This window comes from Bubalus kerabau, chromosome 4 (assembly GCF_029407905.1).
Source record: "Bubalus kerabau isolate K-KA32 ecotype Philippines breed swamp buffalo chromosome 4, PCC_UOA_SB_1v2, whole genome shotgun sequence".
Taxonomy (NCBI): domain Eukaryota; kingdom Metazoa; phylum Chordata; class Mammalia; order Artiodactyla; family Bovidae; genus Bubalus; species Bubalus kerabau.
Window position 1 is genome coordinate 162757003 of NC_073627.1, and position 16326 is coordinate 162773328.

The following is a 16326-nucleotide window of genomic DNA, read 5'->3' on the forward strand; positions in this document are numbered from 1 at the left end:
GCACCCTCAGCTCAGGGAGGGCAGATCACTTCCTCTTACTGTAAAAAATACTTTGTAAGCACTTCAGCCCTCCTTCCAGCACACCTATCTCTATAGTATTCCAGTCATGGCAGGATGATGTTATGAAAGTAGTACTCCTCAGTTTATCTTTTCCATCTCAAAACTTTGTGTGCCCAAGACTGGCATGGCTGGACCCAAACTAGAATTGGCTGAGTATTTAGGGACATTCAGGGTATGGTGCTCCAGTGGAGTTTGGTAGGGGTCCTACCTCAGTGGCCTTGGTGCAATAGCCCTTTCCTCTTCCCTTTCAGAGGTCCTGCCCTACTGCCCCTCTGTTCCCCGGAAGTCACGTGTTTCTTGCTTTTGTTGTTCCTTTTGTGGAGGACACTCTGCCTTCATCTTCAGAGGGAGATAGAAATGAATTCTTCTCAATCAAGTGTCAGGTCACTTATCCCTTTCTCAGAGGACTTCCTTAGTGCCCACCTAAAGTATTAGCCTTGTCAGTGTTCATCATGTTTATTTAAGGTAAGCTTGGTGAGAGCATGAAGTTTCCTTGTTTTATATCCAATCCAAAGAGCACCTGACCCAAGATAGGCACTTAATTTTTTCACTAGTGGTGGTTTATCTTTTTACTCTTCTCTCCGTTGGAAGTTCTTATTTTAGAAGAGTTTGTTGGAAATATCAAACAGTACAAGAAAGGCCATTAGGTACAAAATACTCATGTGTTTATGAATTCATGACCAAATTAAATATGCAATTTTATATAAAAAGAGGCATGTGTATGTTTTTCTCCCCCATCCTCCCATTCTCCTCTAGAGTTCTGAGTGATACGGGTGCAGGTGTGTGTGTTCTTCCTCCTTCCTTCTTGCTTTTATGCCTCAGGCTCAAGCTTGCCCTGTATGAATGTGTCTCCCGCTCTGACTCAAGATTTCTGGGCACCAGGTTCCTGGGGGACTGGAATTCAGCCCCTCCTCCATCCCTCTCCTCCCTGCCCTTCCCCTGACTGGGCTGGCCGAGGTCCCTCACAGCCTCCCCAGGTGGTATCTCTTGAGTCCCACCTGGGCTTGCTGGGCTCCTGGAGGTATGGACTGGCTCTGACGGAGCTATTGGGAAGGGGTGCCGAGACCCTGCCTGCCGGGATCCTGCTGTGGCCTCTCACTTGTGAGCCTCCTGCCACTCCTGAGCCACCTTTCCTTTCTGTCCCTGCTGGCCTTTCTGCATCCTCATCTTTGGGCCAGACGACTCAGGCCTGCAAGCTCATGGAGACCTAATTCCCCTGCCGTTGGATTTCAGGTCCTGGCTCTCCCATCCCCCTAGAGTTCTTGAGAGGCCCCCAAGGCCCCTCCTACACCCTTTCCAGAGTGAAGGGGCTGGTGCAGAGCAGCACACCCCACCTCGGAGGCTCCCCTTCTGTCCCTTTCACCTCAGCTTCAGCCTGAGCTCAGCAGAAGTGAGCTGACCAGCCAGTAGAGGGCAGCACATGTCTGGTTTCCAAGCCTGCCACCTGGAGAACTTGGAGGGGAGGCAGCCATGGCCTTGAGGTCTAGGGCTCAGACACCAAGGGTCACAGTCATTCAAGACCCACTTGACCGGCCACCTCCTGCTCCTTCTCTTGACAAGGCCTTGACCTCAAATCTCTAGGTCTTGGCACCACAAAATTGATGCAGAGGTTCCATTTTGGGGGGGTTTGCTCTATGCCAGATTATTGGAGGTGGAGCCCCCCACACCGGGCCCTGGGACCAAAACCCAGTTCCTCTCCCTAAAGCATCTTTCTTAGATGAGATGACTCTGGAGTGCTGAGGACAGGAGCTCAGTCTCTCTGGCTCCACCTTCATCAGAGGGACCCTGTGTTCTGAATCTAACAAGGGTGTGTGGAGTGAGATACAAATCAGAATCAGAAAAGGGGGACAGGGTCAGTTGTGGCCCAGCTTTCCCCCATGGGGCTGCAAGATACTGTCTTAATCCTCCACCATCCTCCAGTCTCCTCCCTCCTCTTCTCTGGACTGACCTTGGTTTTGCTCCTGTTCAATTCCCCCATTCTTCCCTGTTATCACCAACCAGCACTGGGTAAGGTCACGTACTTCATGATGATCCTTCTTTACAAAGACTCCTATTCTCCATGTCAGTGCCCTTTGCCCTGACCTTTGACCCCTACCGCATCCCACCCCTTCAACACGGTCATATCCTATGGAGTTACCTGCTGAAGTTGACAACAGACTGATTCTCACGATGGGTCCAACACCATGGTGATTCCCGAGCCCACCTTCCCCGCCCCTGCAACCTCATCCCCAGCATGCTGAAGGCCTGCACCGTGCCCTCCAGAGTCAGTCAGTGGGGCCAGGACGTCCTCGGTCACAGCCGGTGACACTGCTTTCCTGAAAAGCATCGGAGTCAATTCTCCCACCTTGACCATTGCCTCATCCACATGGGGTCCCCTGCTTGGCTTTATAAGAATGAGAGCCATCCAGGGTCTTTTTCTGCTTTTCTTCTTTTGAGGGGACAGAGGCCACAATGTTTTTGTCGGTAGTGATTTTGTTCATTGTCTGCGTATTTTTGCAAAATTTACCCTCTTCCCATTAGAAGCTGTGCTGGCCAGCAGCAGGGGGGAGGAGCCCAAAGGAGCATGGGATTGCTGTACTCAGGTCCCATCACCCTCTACTTTCTCTCCCCCTGTTCCAGTGTTTCCTTTTGTTTCCATCTCCAAACCTGAGCGGTAAAGGATGGGGGAAAGAGAAGTTTCTCATTGCACCAAGAAGCACTGCTTCCAGGGCTGAAGCTCTGAAAAACCTCTGCCACCTTCTCAGGCCTGGTTGCCCACAGCCCCGGAAGCAATGCTGGCAGAGGGCAAGCCTTCTGCTTGCGGCTTCTGGCAGCTGCACCACAGAGGTGGAAGCCTGGAGTTGGGCTCTGAAGGCTTAATTTCTACCCTGACTTTTCCAGTGAGGGTTTGAGTAGGCTCCACGTGGAAAGGCCCACAAAGCCTCTATAACCCTTCAAGTCCATAAATGGAGACGTGGGGCCAACAGAGGTAGGACCCTGCCTGCCCACTGCTGCTCCCTGGGAGGGGGCCGCCTGCGCAGACCAGGACACACAGCTTCCCAGCAGGAGAGTTTCCCCTTTGATGCTAGGGTTCTGCGACCCACAGACAAGAGGCCACAGTCCTCAGCTCTCTCCCTGATGCCCGCCTCCAAGAGTTGTCTCCCGGCCAGCCATGGAATCAGGACCTCTGCACAGGGCCACTGCTCTGGTCCACGAGGCCAGGCTCCCTCCTCTCTGTGCTGAGCTATGTTGGCTGGTGAGGGCAGCTCCACGCAAAGGGTCCTGGTTATGCGAGTCCTCTGTCCCTGGGAGGTGGAAGGGGCGATGCGGAGGAGCAGAGGGGCAAAGACAAGTGGGGACAACAGCAGCAGGGTCAGAAGAGGGTGGCAGCATCTCAGACCACAGCCGAGGAGGAGGATGGGGACGCCGAGGAGGCGGCCGAAGAGGACGCAGAGGATGGACTATTCCAGAACAGCCAGCGCCGCTTGGGCTGCCGCTTCAGGTGCAGATAGTCCTCCTTCTCACGCTCCTTCCAGGCCCGCTGGTAGTGGTCTTCCTCCTTCAGGTACCAGACGGGTGGCCCCCGGTGTTTCTCGAAATACTGCTGGTTTTCTGGGGCAGAACGGCAGTAGAGCTGGGTGAGGAAGACGCAGGAGGAGGGGCAGAGGGACTCCCACCCCTGCCCCGCTGCCATGGAACATGCCTCTGGTCCTCCTAGGCCCACATGCCAACCCCTGGGGACCAGAAGCGGAAGCCCTGCCTTCACTGAGCCCCCAAAGAGAGTCAGTTGCCCAAGGAGTGGAGCCGACAGTCCACACTGGGGAAAGGCATTTCCACTTGCGTTTTTCTTCAAAGGCAGAGGGAAGATCCTATCAAGGCTTGGAGAATAAAGCAGGCTGCAACAACGGATGAGGGAGAAACGGTGAGAAGAGCTGTGGGCAAGAAGATGCTCAGCCTGGCTGGGCCGACAGCAGGTGCAGCTGGCAGAGATGAGGTTCTGAGAGGGGAGGTGTGGGGGGTGGGGGTATGCAGGAGGTCAGATGGGAGGGAAGGCTAGGCTGAGGGGTTTGGACTTCTTCTAGAAGGTGTGGGGGCTCCACGAAAGTTTGGGGCCAGGGAAGTGAGGCAGTTGGAGCTGTGCTTTAGAAAGAAAATGCTAGAAGGGTGACGAGGAGAGAGCAGGAGTGGGAGACCTGGTAGAGCACTAGTGGGGAGGAGGGTCACAGCAGAGCAGACGGTGCCCAGTGAAGAAACTGGGGGAGGCCAGCCACACCTCTCCCTGGATCCCATGAATCCTGGACCCCTGGCTTCCTGTCAGGCCCCAGGACCTGAGACATCAATTAAGCAGAGACCAAGCTGCAGGGACCCCAGAGGATGCCCAGATCTGTGTTGTCCAAGCTGTGACTTGTGCCCATTCCTAGGTTATGAAATTAATGTCATGAGTCGTGAACAGTATTAAAAACAACTGATGAATTTTTCAATGTGTGTACTAGGTCACAAGATACAATGTAATTCTTGATAACCTAGAGGGGTGGGATGTGGGGATGGGAGGGAGGCTCAAGAGGCAGGGGATATATGTATAATTATGGCTGATTTGCATTGTTGTTTGGCAGAAACCAACCAACATTGTAAAAATTAACAAACAAACAAAAATGTTTTTCTTAATGTGGAGTTTGGTCCACAAACATCTAAAAAATACCACCTCTAGTCTGACTGTACCTGTGAAAAGCAGGAGCTCAGAGGGGCAGAGTGAATTGCCCAAGGTCTCTGGTGGGCCGGGGCGGGGGGGCCGCCCTCCCCACCAGCGCTTTTTCCAGGACCCCCTCCGCTGGGCTGGGTGCATGTTTGCAGGCTACTCCCCACCCACAGGGGTCTTTGGCAGCCTCTGGGCGCCCTGGGTCAGAGGCTTGGGCCCAAGGAGAGGGAGATGACAAATGCCGCTGGGGATGCTCACCTGGGGACATGGCTTTCATGTCTCGGGGGAACTTGCGACACACATTGTTGTAGTTGGTGCAGATGTGGTGAAGACACCAGTCAGCCGACTGGTACGCACAGTGGAACTGGGAACAGACAGGAGCATGTCTGTGCTGGGACCTCTGGGCCAAGGTCTGCACACAGATGTCTACTTTTGCCTTCAGAGCCAGAGCTTTGGCGCAGGTGGGCAAAGGCCCTGAGTCACAAAGAACCCACCTCGAGAGGCAAGGCCACACAAAACCATGACGGAATGACATGGATTTGCTCCTTGGCCCCACCACCACCACCACCTCACCTGTGACCTGCCCCCAGCAGCCCCAGAAACCCACAGTCCTATGAGGTAGCCTCTTACTGGGTCTGCCCTCCTCAGATCTGACCCCTCATCCTCCATGCTGGACCAGAGCAGCCTGCATTAAGGTGCTGACAACCGGGCTTAGAGAGCTGGCCTCCCAGGCATATCTGCCATATTTTAACTTCATAAACTAATCTTTAGAATGTTTGGCACCCTGAGGGCTGGTAGGGGAGATTTTGCTTGCCTGTTTTGGGTGGCTCAGACAGTAAAGAATCTGCCCGCAATGCAGGACACCTGGGTTCAATCCCTGGGTCAGCAGGATCCCCTTGAGGAGGAAATGGCAACCCACTTCAGTATTCTTGCCTGGAAAATCCCATAGACAGAGGAGCCTGGCAGGCTAAAGTGCACGGGGTCGCAGAGAGCCAGACATGACTGAGCAACTGACACTATCACTTGGGAAAATGGAGGAAGGAAGTCCATCTTAGATGGAGAGTCCCCAGTGTGCCTTAAATGACCCCAGCAGGCAGCAACCACGTCTATACAGGGCTCTGGTTTCCCTCTCCGGCCCAACGTTGCCTGAAGTCTCCGTCCCTTCCTGCCACAGCCAGCCTCTTCTCTTGGCATGTTGGGGTGAATCCTCTGGCCTGCAGGATAAGATGGGTCTGCCCACTGGGGGAACCAAGTCTGTCAATGGGTTTCCTTCCTACCCACCACCTCCCGAACCCTCCCCGTTTGCTGCCAACAGGCAGAGCCCAGAGCTGAGAATGTTGGAGAGATTCCTTCCCTGTCATCCTACCTGAGCCAGTTCCAGGAACACAAGGATGTCCCCGTCGATGTCCACCATCATCTGAGTTGCTTCCATCAGCCCAGTCACTGTGTACTGCTCTGTGACACACACACAGCCAGGAATGGGCTGAAGAACCACAGGAGTGGACAGGCACTTGTTTATCCCCGCCCCGACCCCAGCAGGGGCCCACAGCAGGGCAAAGAGAGGTCCAGAGCAAGTCTCAACAGGCCAGGAAAGGCTACAGGAGATTTAAGTCGGCTCCTACCAGTGAGAAAACCAGGATTGGAGCAAGACTTTCCCACTGGAGAGGAGGTGGGAAGTGAAGGCGGAGACTAGAATAACCTATGAAGTTTTTTAAGCTCCATATGTTGCAGCAAGGAGTTATACAGGTGGGGTGAAAGCCCCCAACCCTGAGAATCAGCCATTGATACTGATGGGAGGGGGTATTAAATCTCAAATTTGCTGAGAACTATAGATTAGAACTAAGGATTAAATCAAGTTGTTCATTTTAATTTAGATTTTGTAACAAATTGTGTACTAACCTTGCATTTCATGTTAAGACCTTTCTAGGGAAGAAGTAAACACTTTGAGTTTTGAATTTTAACTGTAGCAGTATAAACTGATAAAGTATTTTATCTTTAAAAGTAATATGTCTCAGCTGAGTCCATGGGAAAAAACCTAGAAACAACAGCCATCCCAATAGCAAAAGCATTGCTAATGCAAATACTGTAGCCTTGAAATCCCATTTCCAACTACAGGAAGCCAAGACTTCTTAGAGAAATGGCTGATACCCGGTATGGGGCAGGAAATGTACACAATGAACCTGGCACATCTTGTCATTCCAGAGCATCGAAAGCTCCTCTAGAGACTTTGCAGCCAACTTGAGAAGACTTCTACAGGTTAAAGGAACAGCAGAGTATCTGAGTTTCCATAAAGCTAATTGCAATGATTTAAAACCGATAGCTGGAATCAAGATTGCCGGGAGAAACATCAGTAACCTCAGATATGCAGAGGACACCATCTTTATGGCAGAAAGCAAAGAACTAAAGAACCTCTTGATGAAAGTGAAAGAGGAGAGTGAAAAAGTTGGCTTAAAACTCAACATTCAGAAAACTAAGATCATGGCATCCGGTCCCATGACTTCATGGCAAATAGATGGGGAAACAATGGAAATACTGACTTTATTTTGGGGGGCTCCAAAATCACTGCAGATGGTGACTGATGCCGTGAAATTAAAAGATGCTTGCTCCTTGAAAGAAAAGCTATGACCAACCTAGACAGCATATTAAAAAGCAGAGACATTACTCTACCAACAAAAGTCCATCTAGTCAAAGCTATGGTTTTTCCAGTAGTCATGTATGGATGTGAGAGTTGGACTATAAAGAAGGCTGAGTGCTAAAGAATTGATGCTTTTGAATTGTGGTGTTAGAGAAGACTCTTGAGAGTCCCCTGGACTGTAAGGAGATCCAACCAGTCAATCTTAAAGGAAATCAGTCCTGAATATTCACTGGAAGGACGGATGCTGAACCTGAGACTCCAATACTTTGGCCACTTGATGTGAAGAATCCACCCATTTGAAAAGATCCTGATGCTGGGAAAGATTGAAGGCAGGAGAAGGGGACGACAGAGGACGAGATGGGTGGATGGCATCACTGACTCAGTGGACATGAGTTTGAGTAGGCTTCAGGAGTTGGTGATGGACAGGGATGCCTGGCATGTTGCAGTCCATGGGGTCACAAAGAGTCGAACACGACTGAGCAAGTGACCTGAACTAAAAACCAATAGAGTATGTTCAAGTCCAAAAATTCATAATCACATGTAATATTAATAACAAAAAATCAACTGGTCACTCTCAAAGGATGATAGGAAACAAATGTGTGTCTTGAAAACTGGTAAACAGGGACTTCCCTGATGGTCCAGTGGCTAAAACTCTACACTTCCAATGCAGGGGACCCAGGTTCAACCCCTGGTAAGGGAGCTAGATCCCACATGCCACAACTAAAGATCCTTCATGCCACCACTAAGACTCCACTGCAGCCAAATAAGTACATGAATATGAGAGAAAAGAAAAACAACTGGTAAATTAAAATGCCACATATTCACCTGCCTTTCCTACATGAACTATTCTACTGGGAAATCAAACTATAGGTGAGGGAAAGTTTCCCTCCTTTGGAAAGTATTCTAACAGATTAAAAAAGAAAAAAAAAAGACCTGGAATATTACCATTTCACAACACTTAATAAATAAATGGATCCAGGCAATAAAACTCAAAGGCTGCTAACACCACAAAAAGAGAGAAAAGCATATGATCTATGTTTCTTGATGAAAAGCAGAAACAGCCTACAAAGTGTAGTCTCACCAAAAGAAGACTGGATCTAATCTAGCCTCTAGACCTGAAGGCCAGTTGATAGGAAGGAAACATGGTGGATACAGAAAGGTGATCAGTAAATAAATCTAGGTTCCCTGGATCAGAGGGTTTTTCCAACATATCACAAGGGAAATTTCTGTTTTTGTTTTTAACAGACAAGGTACTTACAGATTAAAAAAAAACCTTAAAAGATATACAAAAAATAAAATCATGCTATAGTGTTTCAGGATGCACACTTGGATGACATGACTATGAAGAAGAGTAAGGAAAAGCGCTCATCAAATCTTAGCACAATAGGCAGAACGGTTACTCTGGGGTGGGGAGGGCCTATGGTTGAGAGGGACAGACTGGGGGCTCCGGTGTGGCGAGCAAGGGCCACTTTGGTTTGTAATAATTTATTAAGATGAACACATATTACATGTTTTGTGTAATATTTAATATTTTAAAAATTAAGCTTAAACTAATAACTTCATAGTAAGCTTATATCACAAAACATGTCACTTATTATACAACATTTGGCATTTTCCACTGTTCCTTGACAAGGTACATAGAAACATATTTTTTAAAGATGATTTTTAGCGATTATGAAGCATTTCAAAGGAAAGGCCATTCAATGTTATTTTCTATAAGCCTTTCCATGCAGCAGTGAGAGGTAACATTTTTAATGGCTACCTTGCAAAATCCATCCACGTGTGCTTAACCAGTGTGCCTGTTTGACTTGTTTCTGATTGCTTGCTATGATGAAACAAACTTAAGGAAACACCTGAATACATTTTTTTTTCATTTGGGCCATTTCTTTGCAGCAAGTCTTTCAAAAGTTATTTAGTCTAAGAGTTTAGACTGTTTTCTGTGTTCTGGGAATGCTGTACCACTTTTTCAAATTGTTGCAGCTGTGATCTTATTTATTTTTTATTTACTTATTGGTGGCATCACTCAGCATGCGGGATCTTAGTTCTCTTACCAGGGATCGAACCCGTGCCCCCTTCAGTGGAAGTGCAGCCTTAACCACCAGACCACCAGGGAATTCTGCAGTTGAAATCTCTAGAAGCCTCTTACTCCCTGCCCTAAAGCCCTCAGTGTCCCCTGGCCTGCCTCTGCAGTCTCAGCTCTTAATATTTGATTCTGGTCTATCATTTCCACCTCTTCCAGGGACCAGGCGCCACTTTTCAACTCATTTATCATCATAGGATCGCTGCTTCCCTCATAGCCAAGTCCCAATCTTGATCATCTGCCAAGGGCCACAGCAGGTCTAACACCAGGTCCTTCCCTGAACCTCAGCTCAGTATCTGAGGCTTTGCTCTCTGCCGCCGACCCACCCAAGGACATTAACCTGGACATCAATGCCAGTACAGGTACCAACACCAACATCAATGGAACACACATGCTGACTCCAGCTCAGGAGCTCCACCTGTCGGCGGGCACCAAGGGCTCCAGACGGCTTCTCATCTGCACTGCACCATCTCTCCTCCTGCCCTGGCACCCCAAGCGCTGCTCCTTGGTCTCCCTCCTGCCGCAGTCCCTGCTCCACCTAAGCCTCTGGGGTTGGTCCATCCTGAAACCTGAGCTCTAGCTCACAGGATCTTCCAGGAATCAAAGAATTAGGAGTGACCAACAATTAGGTCAATGTTTACTGTGTTTCTAGAAGAAGAAAGAGAAAGTGAAGGTGGAAGAGAAGAAGGAAATGAGAAAGGGGAAGAAAAAGGAAAGGCAGAAGGAGGAGATGCAAGGGTAGGAATGAGGAATGGTGTTCTGTTCTTTTTGGCTTCTTAAGCTTGCCTGAGTGTGGCCAAGCTGAGAACCTCGAGCCCTGGCATCTACTGGTGCCCACGTGCTGCACCGCAATAACCTCTAGAGAGACCTATAAGGTGACCCCACCAAGCATCCCTCTCACACATCTCTTTACATCCACGTCCTCACCGCAACCCCAATATGCACCGATGTATCTCACGCTATGTTAACATATCCCCTTGGTGCTGGTGGCCTGTCCCCTAGGAGGAGACAGATGAGAGAAGAAATCATGACTCCCAGGGGATCCCCTGACTCCTCCTCCTCCTCCCTGGAGGCTCTTCCCCTGGGCTTAGCTACCTGTGAGGGTGACCAAGTGCGGCAGGCAGAGGCGGTTGGCCAGGATGATGAGTTTCATGTCGTCCAGGTCAGGGCTGGAGGTGAACATGCCAGTGTACAGGTACTCCAGCACAGCCCGCATGCAGCTTTTGCTTGTCTAAGGAAATACCACCTGTGGATGGGAAGGAATGGAGCAGGCTGCAGCAAGGTCCAGCTTTAGGGAAAGAACAGCAGTTCTGAAGAACTCAGAAGGCTCTGGCCTGGACAGTTGGTCTCCCATAGACAGACTGCCACCCCTCTGCGGTCCCTGGACCTGCTCAGAACCCCTCCTTCCCTAAAGGCTAATCTCCCACACCAACAGCCTGCAATGAACCCATCTGCTGAGCACCTGTGAGCAGGGCTCCAACAGCTTTTAAAAGGACCTGGACTCGCGTTAGCATCTTTCTGGTTTGGAGGAACCATGAAGGAGTCCTTCTGGTCACCTGCACCCAGCCCCACTCTATCCTTCGGGGAGCAGTGCAAATGGGATGTGGATGAATGGAGCGAACACCAGCTGGTCTCTCTGGGCTGCTCAAAGCTACAGCTCTGGGCCTCTGGGATCTCTCCAGAGCGGGACCAACACAAAAACTGCTTTCTCATCAGCCGCCAGCCTCTCCAGGCTGCACTGGGAATTGGCTGGAACTTTACAGATGCTTCTGTGGCTCTGAAGAGTTCCCATCTCACACTTTGCACATCTCAACCCACTCATGCTTCAGGGAGCAGAGGCAACTCAAACCTCGAACTCTCCTCTTCACCTCCCAGAAGGACTCCCTTTCCAGTGTGTGCTAAGTCGCTTAAGTCATGTCCGACTCTGTGTGACCCTATGGACTGTAGCCCGCCAGGCTCCTCTGTCCACGGGAATCTCCAGGTAAGAATACTGGAAAAGGGTGCCCTTCCCTCCTCCAAAGGATCTTCCAGACCCAGAAATCTTAGGAAATCCCTTCTCAGGGTTATAGGATGCTATGCTCTAACATTCTTTGTTCAGCTTTTCATTCAACTGTTTGCTGAGCACTGACTAAGGGACCAGAGCTGAGAAGGGTACTCAGCAGAAATAAAAGACCTCATCCCCATACTCAAGGGAAACCTCAGATCAGCTGGAGAAACTTGGTGTGGACCCTTGGAACTTTAAGTAGATTCACAAAGGAGGACACTGTTAACTACAAGGCTGAGGGATGGACAGTCAGTGTCAGAGTTCAGAGAAGGGCAGAAAGGAGATCAGACTTGAACTCCAGTCTTGATTTGGCTAGAACTCCCACTGACTCCTGATGTTTCCTCTTAGTAATTTTCTACCCTCTGACTCCCACCCTACACCTTGACTATAAACCCCACTTGATCATGCTCAATTAAGAATTAAAACCACTTCTATACTGAGGTCTCTCTTCCCCTATTGCAATAGTTTCTGAATAAAAATCTGTTCTTACTGCTTTAAGAAAAAAGTTTTTTCTCAACTATAGAGCTAGGATGTGACCATAATTGTCCATCTTGGTATACTGCAAAGTCCATGACTATAGGAGCCATCTCATAAACTTCTCTTGGGCCCATCACTTGGTGGTTTGTATAGAGTCAAGGCTGAAGGAAGTACTGTGAAGTAACAGATGCCTCAGATGGAAAGGGAGTAAACCTCTCTCCCTCCCAGCCGTTTCCATCCTAGCCTTACCTCCCTGGTGGAACTCTCCACAAGTGGCCCCCCAAACATGGCAGCCATCCAGTCACAGCTAGAAATCAACAGGGGCTTGTGGGCGCTGATGGTGCCATCGTCCAGGATGAAGGTCACAGCTGTTGGGTGAGAGAAGATGCATCACGTGAGGATGGGGTGAAAGAATATGGGACAACCAGCCCCACGGGTCGACACTGCTCCAAGATGACTGCTTCCTCCTGAAGCCACACTCTGTGAGCACCACATGACCACAATCTCAAGCTGGGGGCTCTAGGTTTCAGGAGCAGAGCCGCAGTATCTCCAGGACATCAGTGGCTGAGATGACTCAGAATGCTATTCGGACCAACCCAGATTCTGCAGAAAGAGCCTGGAGGGAAGTCCCCTGCCTTTGGGACACCAGCTCCTAAGCCTGTTTCATACCTGAGAAGGTGCCTTTGGCCAAGCACTCCTTAGCCCGGTTGGTCCGGCGGACATGGAAGGCCTTGGTGATCTCCTGGTTCATGAAGGCCTCGTTGTTGAGGATGTTGGCCACCATCAAGTGCAGATCAAAGACCTCAAGCAGCTCAGCGATGTGGGCGATGTGCATGAGGTCTCGCTCATTCTCGTCCAGCTCCCCTGTGTACAGGTACTTGAGAACAGTCTGGAACGGCCCTGGCTGGATGGAGTTGTCCATTTTCACCACCACCATCAGCCGGGATTTATAAGTCAGTGGGTCTTCTGTCATCTCTTCCTGGATGCTCACAAAGGCTCGGCTCCAGGAAGACAGCACTCGACCCCGCCCAGGCAGGTACCCTGTCCCATTGCCCCGTAAGATCCCGTCGCTAGTGGATGCCAGGAGCCCAACAGGCCCAGAGCCCCCGCCCTCCTCCACGCTCTCACACACGTCAAAGCTCGCTGCCCGGAGCAGGAAGTCCCGGCCATGGTGGTGGTGGAGGTGGTGGTGATGGTGGTGGTGTTGATCAGGGTGACCCCGGTGGTCCTCTGAGCGGGGACCCCCTGACTCTGAGGGTCCCCCAGCTCCCCCTCACTCAGGTCCATGAGGAACAGGTCGTAGAACTTGGAGGAGGATGTGGAGAGGTAGATCTTGTGGGCGAAGATGCGCACCCGCTCCTGAAGCACAAGGATGACATCTGCACACAGCGGGTCCTCCAGGAGGTGGGCGGGGCACTCCTCGCTGCTGGAGGGGGGGTCGGGCACCACAATGAGCAGGGGCGGCGGCCTGGGGGGCAGGAAAGGTGCCTGTAGCAGGGGCTGCTGCACATTGCGGAGGTGGGACTTCCAGAACTGCAGGTGCCGGCGGGAAATAAGCGCTGCCCGGATGGCGTTGTCGAAGACATTCTTGATACCGAACTGCGCCCACACTCGTCTCGTAGTAGGGGATACCCAGCTCCTTGGCCACCTCTCGGCCCTTCTCTGGGGGAAGGATCTCATTGGGCTTCATGGGCCTGGCACGTTCAAGAAGGGAAGCCAAATTCATGTCGGTGGTGGAGGGCTGGGGGGCAGGGAGATGCATTCCCCCGATCCTGTGTGTTTTTCACCTGACTGGGGGCGTCCCTGCTGAGGATCTGGGTATAAGCCCCGTTTCTGCCCTGCTCATTTCCACTCCCTTTCTCCTCTGTTTGGCCAGATCCTACCATTCTTTCAAGGCTGACTTCTAAGCCCTTCTTCTTCCAGGTAGCCCTCCATGGTAGGTAGGCCTCTATGGCAGGCCTGGGTGATCTCCCCGGCTCAGAGTAGTGGGAGGGCTGACGGCCTCTCTGGCAATTAGCATGCTGGTTTTTAACATATTCACCTATCCAGTTCGTCTCCCAGCAAAATTATAAGCTCCTTTCATACAAAGATTACCTCTCCTTCTCCTTCTCTCCTCATGATGCTTAGCCCAGTATTGCCCACTCAGTGTGTAATAGATGGATGGATGGATGGATGGATGGATGAAAGAATGATCATTCTAACTGGCCCCCTATGTGAATCTGTTTCAAATGGAGGGAGAGAAGTGAGGCTCTGTGCATTCTCTCAGGGCTGAGCAGGGAGTTGAGAGACACACAACCTCCCTCCACCCCCTCTTCCCCTTCCCCATCTGCCACCTTTCCCTCCCTAGGCACCAGGACTCCCTACCTAGCCAGGGTCTCCTGGCCCTATTGACAGCATCCAGGTCAGCGTAACGCAGGTCCAGCTGGCAGCCCACCAAGATGACAGGTGCTCGGGGGCAGAAGTTCTTGATTTCTGGGTACCACGTGGTCTTGACATGGTGGAGGGAGTTGGGGTTGGCAACGGAGAAGCACAGAACCACCACATCAGATCTGGGGGTGGGAGAGAGTGAGGTTATAGGCAAAAAAAGCTAGTGATAGGTTCCCTGCTGCTGGAACAAGGGAGAACACATACCCAACGGCACCCCTACACTGCAATCCCACAAATGTCATATGGATCGGCTCACATGATCTTCCCCAAAACATTTAATCATAGCACCTCCTATTTCTATACCCCCAAGTTAGCACTTGAGAGCTTTCAAAGACTCTTGGGTTGACCTCACAGCTCTCTTGAGATTTAGACATGACCACTTTTACCATCTCATCTGAGAAAACTCATCTCAGAACAGCCTTCCTAATTGCTCAAAGTCCCAGCGTTACTGGTTAACAGGGGAGAACTGAAACCTGGCCTCCTGATTGCAAAGCCGGCTCCCTGCCCAGCCCGGGCTGCCTTCCCGTCAAGGGTCTCCCAAGGCTGTTTTCTCCACTCCTTCCTCCCAGTTTCACAGAGTGAAATTCCTTTAACTCAGTTTCACAGAGTGTCCTCATACCTCGGGGAAAAACCCCACCCACTTGGCTCCCTGCAGGCAGCGGGGGCCTTCCCTACCTCCCATAAGCAAAGTGCTGGTCTTTGTGGTGGTCTCCGAAGGTATCCCAGAGGTGGAGAGACACGCTCACATTGTCCACCACGTCTCGGGAACGTTCTAGCATCTGGTGGGGGTGGGGGGTGGGTGGGACAGGGAGGAGGGGGGGAAGCGAAGGCAATGGTTCCTGGGGACCCTGCATGCCAACTTGGGGTGGGGTTAGCTCACTCCTGGGTCCCACAGCATGGGGGCTTGAGGGACAACTAGTGTCTCCCTCTGTGTGTCCTAGAACACCTGAGTCCCCTAACAAGAGCTGGCCAGGACAGAAGAGACTCCAGAGGGCAGACAGTCACGGGAGTGATGCGATCTCCCAAGGAGCCCATCCTTGTTCCCAGCTGTACCTGCCATCAGATGTTTCCCAGCCTTGGGTCTTTGGGTATCATTAGCCAGCAGTTTCTTTTCTCCTGGCAGCTCTCATCTCTCCAAAGCACCACCCCTTTCCCAGCTCCAGGGCTTCCCATTACTGGGGTCTATGTTACACAAGATGCCCCAGGCTTCTGCTCAGACAAACACAAAAGGCTGGGGACTCCTCCCCTGGAGTGGGCTCCCTTCAGGCCTCTCCCAAGGAACTGTGCTCTTCAGCTGCCTCTACTCAACCTTTAAAGGGCTTCCGTGAGCTCAGCATAAGGCCCCTCTGGAGAGATCCCTGGGGAAGAAACCCAGATGAGTGAGGCCATAGACTTGCAACCTTACCTCTTGGCATACCTGATACTGGTCAATGGCCCAAACCGTGGGCACGTGGGTAGCAAGCAACTGGTACTGGGTGAGGGTGGCATTGCAGGCCCAGGCACAGATAAGCCTGGTCTTGCCCACAGCATTGTCCCCCACCACCACACACTTGATGGTCTCTACGTTTGGCCTTTCATAATCCATGTCAGAATCCATTAATTGGGACCTGAGGGAGAGAAGAGAAGCAGTCAAGACAACTTCGCACACCAGCCCCTGAGGGACAGGGCCAGGGCCAGCAGCTCTTCTCTGCCGGGGCTGCCCCCTCTCTGAGCATTTGAGCAGAGAGGAGGACAAGGGAGTGGGTAGCTTTCCGGGCACAGGCTCCACATGGGCCCGAGGAAACAGGAGTCCCTTCAGGCTGAGAGGCACAGCTCCACTGGGTGAATCTCTGGTCTTCCTCCTGGTGTCTCCATCCTCCAGCAGCAGGGCTTCTGGTTGGGGAATGCCAGAGAGAGATCCCAAGGCGGAGTCTGCTTGGGGGCTGGTC

General features: G+C 51.3%; 1 pseudogene; it reads right to left on the reverse strand.

Moving 5' to 3' along the window:
• Positions 1-3186: 3186 nt before the first annotated feature.
• LOC129651738 (rho-related BTB domain-containing protein 2-like) lies at positions 3187-16010 on the reverse strand (annotated as a pseudogene).
• Between the last annotated feature and the right edge of the window lie 316 nt (positions 16011-16326).